This window comes from Oryx dammah, unplaced genomic scaffold, assembly GCF_014754425.2.
Source record: "Oryx dammah isolate SB20612 unplaced genomic scaffold, SCBI_Odam_1.1 HiC_scaffold_17, whole genome shotgun sequence".
NCBI classification, from domain to species: domain Eukaryota; kingdom Metazoa; phylum Chordata; class Mammalia; order Artiodactyla; family Bovidae; genus Oryx; species Oryx dammah.
The window spans coordinates 72228403-72238205 of NW_024070201.1; the positions used below are offsets into that span (position 1 = coordinate 72228403).

Here is a 9803-nt window from a genome sequence, read left to right on the forward strand (position 1 = left end):
TGACTTATTCTTTACTTGGCTCTCAGGAAGTTCTGTAACACCGGACACTTGCAAAGGAGGGTACATGTGAGTGTGTGTGTGCACACACATACACACAAAACACAGGGTCCGCACAGAGTGGAACTGGGTAACTCCTCTCAAACACATGGTAATCGATCCCACTTCCTAGCCTTGCCTACCTCTTACCTGAAGCACCCTTGCTTCTTTCTGCCTGTCCACACAGATTTGGTGATGGACAGGGCGGCCTGGTGTGCTGCGATTCATGGGGTCGCAAAGAGTCGGACACGACTGAGCGACTGAACTGAACTGACACAGATTAGGAATATAGACCAGCATGGTGGTGAAGAACTGGAGCCGCAGTTTTGGCCCTGCCCATCCCTAGCTAGCCTCTGAGCCTGTTTCTGAATCTGTACATTGGGGATAATAATGTTTAATACTTCATAGGGTGACGTGAGGATAAAACAAAAAAACTGCATGTGAAGCGCTTAGCAGTTTTCTGCCTGCACATGGTGAACCCTCCTTCAATGAGAGCTGCCACTGTCCTTGTTTTCTACATCTGGCCAGTCTTTCCAGGCTGTACCGGGCTGCTCCTCAGGCCCCTGGAAACATTCCCCAGAGCCCCAGCCTTCTGTACAGGCCCTCCGTGCCTCGCCAGAGTTCGTGTGCACGTGCCCCAAGACACCAGTCATTTCCGCCTGCGTGGTGTCCTTCCTGGGGGTCGCTGGGTTTCCCCAGCATGACTCTAAGCTTCCTGAGGGGAAGTGGGTCTAAACGTCAGTGGCAGACTTCCTTCAAAACCCTTTCTTTCCCTTCCCTTCTTCCCTCTGTGCGTGTCCACACGGAGCCCTTGCCTCCCCGCTGCTGTCTGGGGGCACACGGAGTGTCCCTGGGAACCCTCCTAGTCAGGGACAGCCCCGTCCATCTCTGTGTCCCGACTCCAGGCACAAAGCCTGGCCCACAGCGGGCACTTGGGAAATGGATTTGGAACGAGTGAGTGATTCTCCTCAGGGTGGCCCAGTGGGACCCAGTTTGAGCCAGATCCTCAGTGACTCCTGGGCAAGGATGGGGCCGGGACGGGGGGTCTCACGCCCCTGCCTTGCCCTTCAGGACTGCCCACCCTGGGCCTGGAACTGGGGTCCAGGGAGGTGGGAACAGGGCAGCTGGATTGCTTCAGCCTGGGTTTCGGCTTCCCATGTGAGGCCTGGCCTTTCCCCTCCTGAGAGGGGAAGAGCCCAACTTCCTCCAGCCCCAGCCTGTGGGGGCATCTCCGGCCTTTAGTGAACCCTGACTCAGCCAGAAAAGCTACCTTCAAGTCAGCAGTTATTTGTGCCAGGTGCCCCTGTCCCGTGAGGCACAGGCTCAGGGCTGGGGGATGGGAAGGTGCCCTCCCAGACCCCCGCTCCCCCCAAAATTATCCCCAGAGACCACCCGGTGAGGAGCTCTGGAACGCCTGTCCGCTCTCCCCTCTGGCTTCTTTCCTGGCTTCTTTCTTTGCCTTTCTCTGGGCCCCACCCCTGACTTGCCCTGCTGTGTTGAGGGGTGATCCAGGATGGGAATTGCTGAGGATTCCAGACCTGGGCCCATAGGACCCATGCAGGAAAGTGGATGAAGTGCTGTAAACGGGGCATTAGGAAGCCTGGTTCAGTTGCTGGCTCCGCTGTGAAGTGGCAGTGTGAGCTGGTCCAGGGGGCTGGTCCCCTAGGCCAGTTCTCTTGCTTCTCAGGCAGTAAACACTCCAGAAGCCTGCCGGAGGTCCAGCTGGCCTTGGCCCCGGACAATGGGGAAGGAACCATAGACAACGTCGTGGACTCTGGAATCGGACTATCATTTCTGCTTCTGCTATTTACCTGCTGGCTGTGAAACCTTAGGCACACCCTAAGGGTCTTAACCCCTCTGCCCATCCGTTTCAGCATCTAAAATGTAGACCGTTATAGTATTTCTCTCATGGGGTTGTTTGAGAATGATATGAATCAATGGATGTGAAGCCTGTGTGATACGTGCCTGGCACACAGTGAGTGCTTTATATTAATATGTGCCAGTTGTTTTGGGTAATGTTGCTATTATTAATGTGCTTGTGCTCAGTCGCTGTAGCCCACTAGGCTCCTCTGTCCATGGAATTTTCCGGGCAAGGATACTGGAGTGAGTTGCCATGTCCTACTCTGGGGAATCTTCCTGACCCAGGGATTGAACCCACGTCTCTTGTGTCTCCTGCCTAGGCAAGTGGATCCTTTACTACTCTGCCAGCTGGTAAGCCCATAGGGAGCAGGATTTAAGTCTTTGGGGGCAGTCTTTGGAGAATGGCTTGAGTCTGGAAATCTGGAGACCTGAGTTCTGATCCCAGCTCATCCTTTACTTGCCATATGACCTTGGGCAAGAGATAGCCCTTCTCTGGCTGCAAAACTCTTATTATCATACATTTGGCTGCACTTGGCTTTTGTAAGAGAAGCCCATGCGATATCACATTGGGGAGCTGCAGGGTTTTATTTAGGGAAAGGGCTTGTGGGTGCCCACCCTGTTCTCCTGCCCCAAAATAGTCACTGGAGGTGGGCAGGTCCCCACAGTGTCATAGAGACACCTCAGAAACAGAATGGGCGAGTGTTCCCCCATGATTGCATTCAACAAGGCTAAAAAGCAGATGAGTACGTTTATATACAACATAATAATGGGATTATCTAGATCAAATTACAGGCTTTTTTTTTTAAACTTTCCGCCATTTTCTGAATCTTCTGCAATAAACCCGCATTATTTTTATGCCCAAGAAAGAAAGAACAGACATGATAAAGCTATCAAAAAACCTACTATACATATTTAAACAGAAATGCATTATGTGAACTTGGGGATCACATTGAGGGTTTTGTTGTTGTTAATAAATCATATTTATTTCAAAAGGGGGTGGGGTGTTGGTTTGAAATGAATGTCAATTTGTCAAGCCTCAAAAGACTGAGGGAGTGTCTGTGGAGGAAGCCAAGAGTCAGACATGTATGGGAGCCCACTCCAGCCTGCATCATGGTGGACACGCCCCGCGTGCTGCCTGGTGTTGAGAAAGCATTTCAAAAGTCTTTCACTCCAGAGGGCTGACTTTCCTCACTTGTCAAATAGGAATGATAATAATAACAAACAATTCAGAGGGATGCTGTGAAGGTTACAGGAGCTTCACACTTTAAGTTTAGAGGGAAGCCCTCTCCTTCTGAATTTGGAACCAAGCGAAAAGCGCAGTTGCAAAGGAAGGCAGGAAAACGTGGCTTTAGATCTGGTGCCCGGAGGGCTGGCTCACTCTTCTCTGGAACTGGCAGAGTTACGCGTCCGGTCACAGGCAGCTCTGAACAGGAGCCAGCCTCTCCACAAGAGCTGGTAGCGTGTAGGGGAGTAGCCCAGATGGAATGCTTCCAGCAGACAGCCTGGTTCACTGAGAAGGGGAGTACCGAGTACATCTCCCAGATGAACCAATCAGACAAGCCGCTGCTGGGGGTCCTGGCAAGCGAAGACGTGGGTGGAGCCAGGCCTCAGGTGTTCGGCCCACATGGGTGTACAGGGAAACAGGTGGAGAGAAGAATATGTGTTCCGCCTCATACCTACAGGGCGCTTCTAATGATACCTGGTAGGCAAACACTGATTAATGTTCATTTGACGTTGCTGACGATAATGTTAGCAATGAGTAATTCTACTACTGAGGCTGGAAAATCACTCTCCCACACACTGTCTTAGGAGATGGAACATGAGAATGCTGTTGCAATGGGACACGGTGAGACGTCCTTATGTATAAAGGAGATAAAAACTTAGTGGGGGTGGATATGACTGCTTTGTCTGAGATCTTGCCGCAAGTGAGTGGGTAGCCAGGGTCTGGGTCACTGTTGGGCACCTAGTCAGAGAGGCCTCCGTGGCCTGACCCCTGGCCTCTCTGAACTCACAGCCACAGGAGGCCATGTCAGAGGCTCTCCAATGCCCCTCTGATCCCTTCTCTCACAACTTTCGGTGAGGATTAGATGAGATCATAGTTCTGGGTGAAACAGTGGTGGGCCCAGCAGAGTACACCCTCCATTCAAGCTAGAGGATGATGAGGGTGATAGTGATGAATGAAGGCTGCCCCTGCCTCCCCTTTGGGGAAATAACAGAGTCCTTCTTCCCCAAAGACCAAGGTCCCTGATCTGGAGTGAAAGACTTTTCTGGGGCTATTTGGAAATCTGGGGTCAGGAGGGCCTTGCGCCTCTATGGGCTCAGTCCTCCATGAGACTGTCCGAGCCCAGCCTCCACCCGCGTGTGCTTTTGGCCGAGAGTGAGGGCAAAGCTGAGGGCTTGTGACTAAATTCACAAGATCATATAATGCCGTCCTGTGAGCAGCATTATAGTTCCCTGAGTCAACCTATCTGCCCCGTCTGATCCCAGCATTCAGCCTTTGCTCGCACACCTCAAGGCTTGGAGAGCTCACTGCCTTTCATCTCTGGATGGACTGGACTCTTAAAAAATATCGTGTAGAATTTGAACAAATCTATCCTCCCTTCCATCTGTTGGTCCTGACCATGGTCGTGGGGACCACTTGGAGATCGTGCAGAGTATGGATACTCCCCGAGTGTGTGCGTTGGGGGGTGGCAACCAAGCCCCCCTGATAGCACCCTCCCCCTCTGCCCTCAGGTCAATGATGCAGATGTAGGAAAGAGACATTTCTATCATCTTTTTTGTTGTTGTTTATTTTTACTAATTTTTATTGGAGTGTTGTTGATTTACAATGTTAATTTCTGATGTACAGCAAAGTGAATCAGTTGTAGCTATAATCAAATATCCATTCTTTTTAGATTCTTTTCCCATATAGGTCATCACAGAGTATTGAGTAGCGTTTCCCATGCTACACAGTAGGTTCTTATTAGTTACCTATTTTATATATAGTAGTGTGTGTATGTCAGTACCAATCCATTTCTGTCAATTAAAAAAAAAAAACCTTCATCTCTGCCTGAACTAATGGGCCCTTAAAAAAAAAAAAAAAGACTTTCTAATTACTGAAGAAATAGTTTTGTGGAAGAAGTTTGAGGGTGAAGAACAGATGCAGAGGAGGAAGTAACTGCTCAGAGATAAGTCCTGAGATGGGTTTGGTGTTCACACACACACGCGCGCGCGCGCGCGCGGTTGGAATCTCACGTATGAACCACTTCCTTGCTGTTGCTTTTAGGTTAACACTATGAGGAGGGTTTTCCCCGTTGTTCAGTATTCTTCCACAGCGTGTTCCCCAGGTCCGTAGCATCACACCACATGGATCTGCCGTGACCCAGTTAAACACGCCCCTGCCGTTGCACGTTTAGGCCGTTCTGAATTTTTCATTCGCGCCCACGTTGCCATGGTGACCACCTTGTCCGTGTGTCTGTTTGGTTCTCAACTGGAGTGATCTCCACAGGCTGAATTCTTCAAAGTGGCTTTCCTGTCAGATGATTTTTAAACTCAAGGTCTGAGGACCAGATTCTCAGGGAGACCCCTCTCTGTGACACGTACCAGAGTGTACGTGCCCCCCCCCCCCACATTTAGCTCCGGGTCTGCCGAGGGGAGGCTTCCCTCGTGGCTCAGTCGATAAAGAATCCGCCCGCAATGCAGGAGACCCGGGCTCGATCCCTGCGTCGGGAAGATCCCCTGGCGAAGGAAATGGCAAGCCACTCCAGTATTCCTGCCTGGAGAATCCCATGGCCAGAGGGGCCTGGCAGGCTTCAATCCATGGGGTCTCAGGAGTCAGACACAACTTAGCGACTAAACCGCCACCTCCTGAGGGGAGGAGGGGCGCTGAGCAGGCTCATGGAGGGGAGCAGGCTCACGGAGGGGAGCAGGCAGGCTCTTGGGGCACGCATGTGGTACAGTCAGTCAGAGACAAAGAGAAAGGCAGATATGAAGGAGATTTTCCTCTACGACTGCAGTCTGACTTTTGACCCTCCTGTCGGGGAGCCTGGCATGTCATTAACTAATTATGGGATCTTTACTATTTAATGACCTCTCTCCATGGTGACGCCTTCCCAGCAGCCTGCTGGGAGCCAGGGGATGGGAGATGAGTCTGTGGGAGGGAGTTTCTCTGGAATAGGAGGCGGGTCATGGGGTGTTGCAACGGTTCTCAAACCCTGACATACATCAGAGTCTCCTGGAGGGTTTGTTAAAACGCAGATCGTACAGTTTCTGATTCTGTCCGTCTGGGGTGCAGCCTAGGAATGTGTGTCGCTAATGTATTCCCGGAACGTGCTGCTGGTCTTGGTGTGGGATCCCAGTCTGAGAACAATAGAGTAGTGGGTTAGGGCAGAGGAGGCTCTGCAGTGAATTTCAGCTCCTGGGGTTGCTGCCGGTAGGAACCTTGGCTTCTTTAACAAAGGCTGGTGTGAGATCTGAACTCAGCTTGCCCCTGCCCCCAGCTCATCACTCTTCTCCAGGATGCACTATTATATAACCGTGTGCAAGAGGAGAAGATAATCACCACCATTTCCACTTTATGGAAAGGAAAACTGAGGCTCTGACAGGTGACCTGATACATCCAAGGAGAGCCACCAGGAGCTCTAATATAGGACCCCTGACGTTGTCACCTTTCCATGCTCCTCCCGAATACCGCCCCCCCCACCAAATGTGCATGCTGTCTCGGGCTTCCCTCGCACGGGGGTCATGCAGGAGCAGAGGTGCAGTCCCTGAGCCCTGCGCCTGCCCTGGGGGACTGACTCCACGTGAGGGGACGGGAAGCCAGGTTCCCCCACATCGCCTCTGAGCCAGTGTCTTGCTCTACATCTCACCCCCACTGACCATCCAGTAATGTGATCTCCTGCCGAGATCTCGTGTCCTCCAGCCAGTTTACGTTCCCAGTTATGGTTCTGGGCCGCTTTTCTGGGAGGCTGGCAACTTTTCTCTGGTTGAGCCCAGGCGCTGTCTGGCAGGCACAGCAGAGGAAGGGGAGAGAGCCCTATCTGATGTGTGCCAGGCCTGGCCCTGGACACTTTGCAGCTGTGATGTCTGGTCATCCTCCCACCAGGCCCCTTTCCCCAGTAGAGGTTATCATCTCACACACACACATACACACACACACACACCTATTCACAGATGAGGAAACTGAAGCTCCCAAGGCTGGAACGACTTGTCCAAGGTCACAGCTGAAGGCAGCAGAGCTGGGCTTTCACTTCCATACTCCAAGGTTGGGCCCCCTGGTCTGGAGTGGTAGCAGGTCGTGGAAGGAGCTGGGCTGTGGGGGACACAGCCTGTGCCCCACCCACCACCCATGCAAAGAAGGTCAGCCCAAGTGACAGGGCTCCCCGGGGACTCGGGGTCTTGCAGTGGGAGGACTCTGGCCCGGCCACCAGGAGCCGTACTTCAAATCATGCTCAGTTGCCCCCTGGCTGTGTGACCATGGCAAGTCACCCTATGCCTTGGGGCACCCAAGTCTTCATTTCTCATAATGATACCTTATGCTTTATAGCTTTTAGCAGTGGACGTTTTCTCATGTGCTTACTCCTGCAAGCCTCCCAGCCCCTAATGAAATAGGCAGGGGGTGGTGATTACTGGGCCCACTTCACCGATCATGATAGAGGCTGTAAGTGAGATGTCCAGAATCCTACAGCTAAGGAGGGCCTTGAGCCAGGACTTGAACCCATGTTGTCTTTGCTTCCCATCTTGAGTCTGGTCCGGCACCCCAGCTACCTCCTAAGTAAGAAGGGAGAACTCTGGGCTCCTTTTGTTCTCAGCTCAGGATTGGGGGTCCCAGGGCTCTTAGTTGGGCTGTTGGCTCTTGGGTGCCAGGGGCCAGGACTCCAGGAAATGCTGGCCAGAGATCCTTGCTCTGGGCTGGGAACCGTGGAGAAGGAAGATAGGGTGGTCCAGGCTGCCCCTCCCCAGGCCCAGGCATGTGAGGTCCCTGGTGGACAAGGTGTGGTCTGGCCAAGGTCCTCCTCACATTTCAGCCCCTGGTCCCCCTGAGGACTGTACCTGCCCTCCAGATACACCATGCAGAATTTTCCAGATCTCAGGACTCAGCTCCCCTGAGTTCCCACCTCTACTCCTCCAGCTCTGGTTCTGCCTGAATGCCTTCAGCTCCTCCTCTCCTGATCTGGGTCTTCCTCCTTCCCTCCAGACCCAACTCCAACCACCTTCTTCCCTGTGGCCAAGCCAGCTTAGCTGTCCCAGATTCTGTCCTGAGGGTGAGCTGGCTCACAGGATTAGTTAATGCTGCAAGGTGGCGAGGAGGGCAGCGACTGGCTGCTGTGGGCCCGAGCCCCCGGGGGTCTGTGTGGGCTGGGGACAGCTGAGCTACCTATAGTCAGCCTCAGACCATGAGCAAGTCACTTCTCCTCTCTAACCACCAGCTTCTTTCTAAAAATTAGAACGCCATCTTCCTCACGAGTCACTGTGAGGCTGGCGTGAGATGCAATGGATAAAACACCAACCGCTGACGTCCAGTGGGTTTGAGGCTCTTGGAAACGCTGGCCACTCCCCTTTCCCTGCACTCAGCTTGGGGTTCATTCCTCTTCCACCACCCAGTCCAGGGGCTGGGTGTCTGGTTGGGCCTTGGTGTCAGGCCTGAACTCTATCTGCTTAGGTTGGGGGGTGTTCTAGGCAGATAATGGGAAGATTGGGCAGACAAACAGAATCAGCTCCCAACGGGCCCTGCCAGCCCCACGTTGTGGCCCTGGGCACGGGGCCTCCTGAGCCTCAGTTTCCGGGGCTGTGGAAGGGGCGCATGCCTATGACCTGTGTTCCTAGGGTCACACGGGGCCTCCTGGGAGAGCTGGAGGAGTAGGGGTGGGAATTCAGGTGGCCTGAAGCACTGTGTTCTCCCTCCCAGGAGCCTGGAGTCTGGCTGGTCACAGTTAATTTCCATGTCCACTCTCCTCCTGTGACACAAACAGTCCCCGTTCCCTCTGGCCCCCCGGAGGCTCATCAGGCTGCTGTGTTCCTGGCTCTGGGCCTGGTGTGCGGGGTTGCCAGCCCTCCGGGCTCCTTTCTTCCTGTGCAACCCCGAGAGCCGGCCCAGGCCCGAAGCCCTACCTGATGGAAGGAGGGTCCCTGTGCTGAGAACTCTCGGAACCCCATGCCTGGTCCCTGGGGCTCACGGGGGGCACAGATCCTAGCAGCAAGCCCCTTTCCTTTCCACTTTATTTGTCTGTCTGTCTGTCTGTCTGTCTGTATACCCTCCTCCTCCCAGCTCCATGTGGCCCAGAACCTTCTCACGGTGATAATAATCGCCGTACTTCCCTTGATTGTGCGAGAGCATTTTTATTCTCCAAGCCTGTCTCCTCCCTGTAAGGTAGGAATGAGCTGCGGTTATCTGAGACAGGGGAGGGGACTTTTCAAAGCCCGCAGTGGGGGCCTCATGACCTGTCTCCCCAGCCCCATTCCCCAGCCCTCAGTGGCCGTTCGTATCTTGGCTGCATTTTGCCGCAGGCATGCCCCTGGAGTCAGGAGTGGGAAGTGGGTAGTGAGAAGGTAAGGGTGGCAGAGCCCTAGGTCTCCAGGGTCAGAGTGGCAGGCTCCCTGCTTTAGGGGCTAGTAGAGGGACTCCCCCCACCACTGAGGCAGGGCAGCTGAGGGTGATGGTCGAGGAATGAGAGTGTGGGGCTGCCTGGGCTTTCGTCTCTCCTCCCCAGGGCCCGAGCTGGGGAGGTCCCAGGGGGCTGTTTGGGACCTGGGTGCTCGTTTTAGTGGCTTAGGTGCTGCTGCCTGAGGTCAAGTCCCTCATCCAGCTTCAGCTCCTTTAGGCCTGGGAGCGACTCTAGCACCTAGCTGGTGATAAAGACCCAGGCTCCTCAGGAATCAGCATGTGTGTGTGCGTGCGCCTGTGTCTCTGTGTGTGTGTGTCTGTGTGC

The 9803-nt window shown here is 53.7% G+C and overlaps 1 protein-coding gene across 4 annotated transcripts in view; it reads left to right on the plus strand.

The window, feature by feature from the left end:
• CD82 (CD82 molecule) overlaps positions 1-9803 on the plus strand; it is a 57892-nt gene that overhangs the window by 6337 nt on the left and 41752 nt on the right. The window contains exon 1 of one of the 4 annotated variants that reach the window (XM_040259063.1): positions 9303-9423. The exons of the other annotated variants lie outside the window; for them this stretch is intronic. The gene's annotated coding sequence lies outside the window, so the exon portion shown is untranslated. Of the gene's footprint in view, positions 1-9302; positions 9424-9803 lie in introns of those variants that run through there. 4 annotated transcript variants of the gene reach the window in all.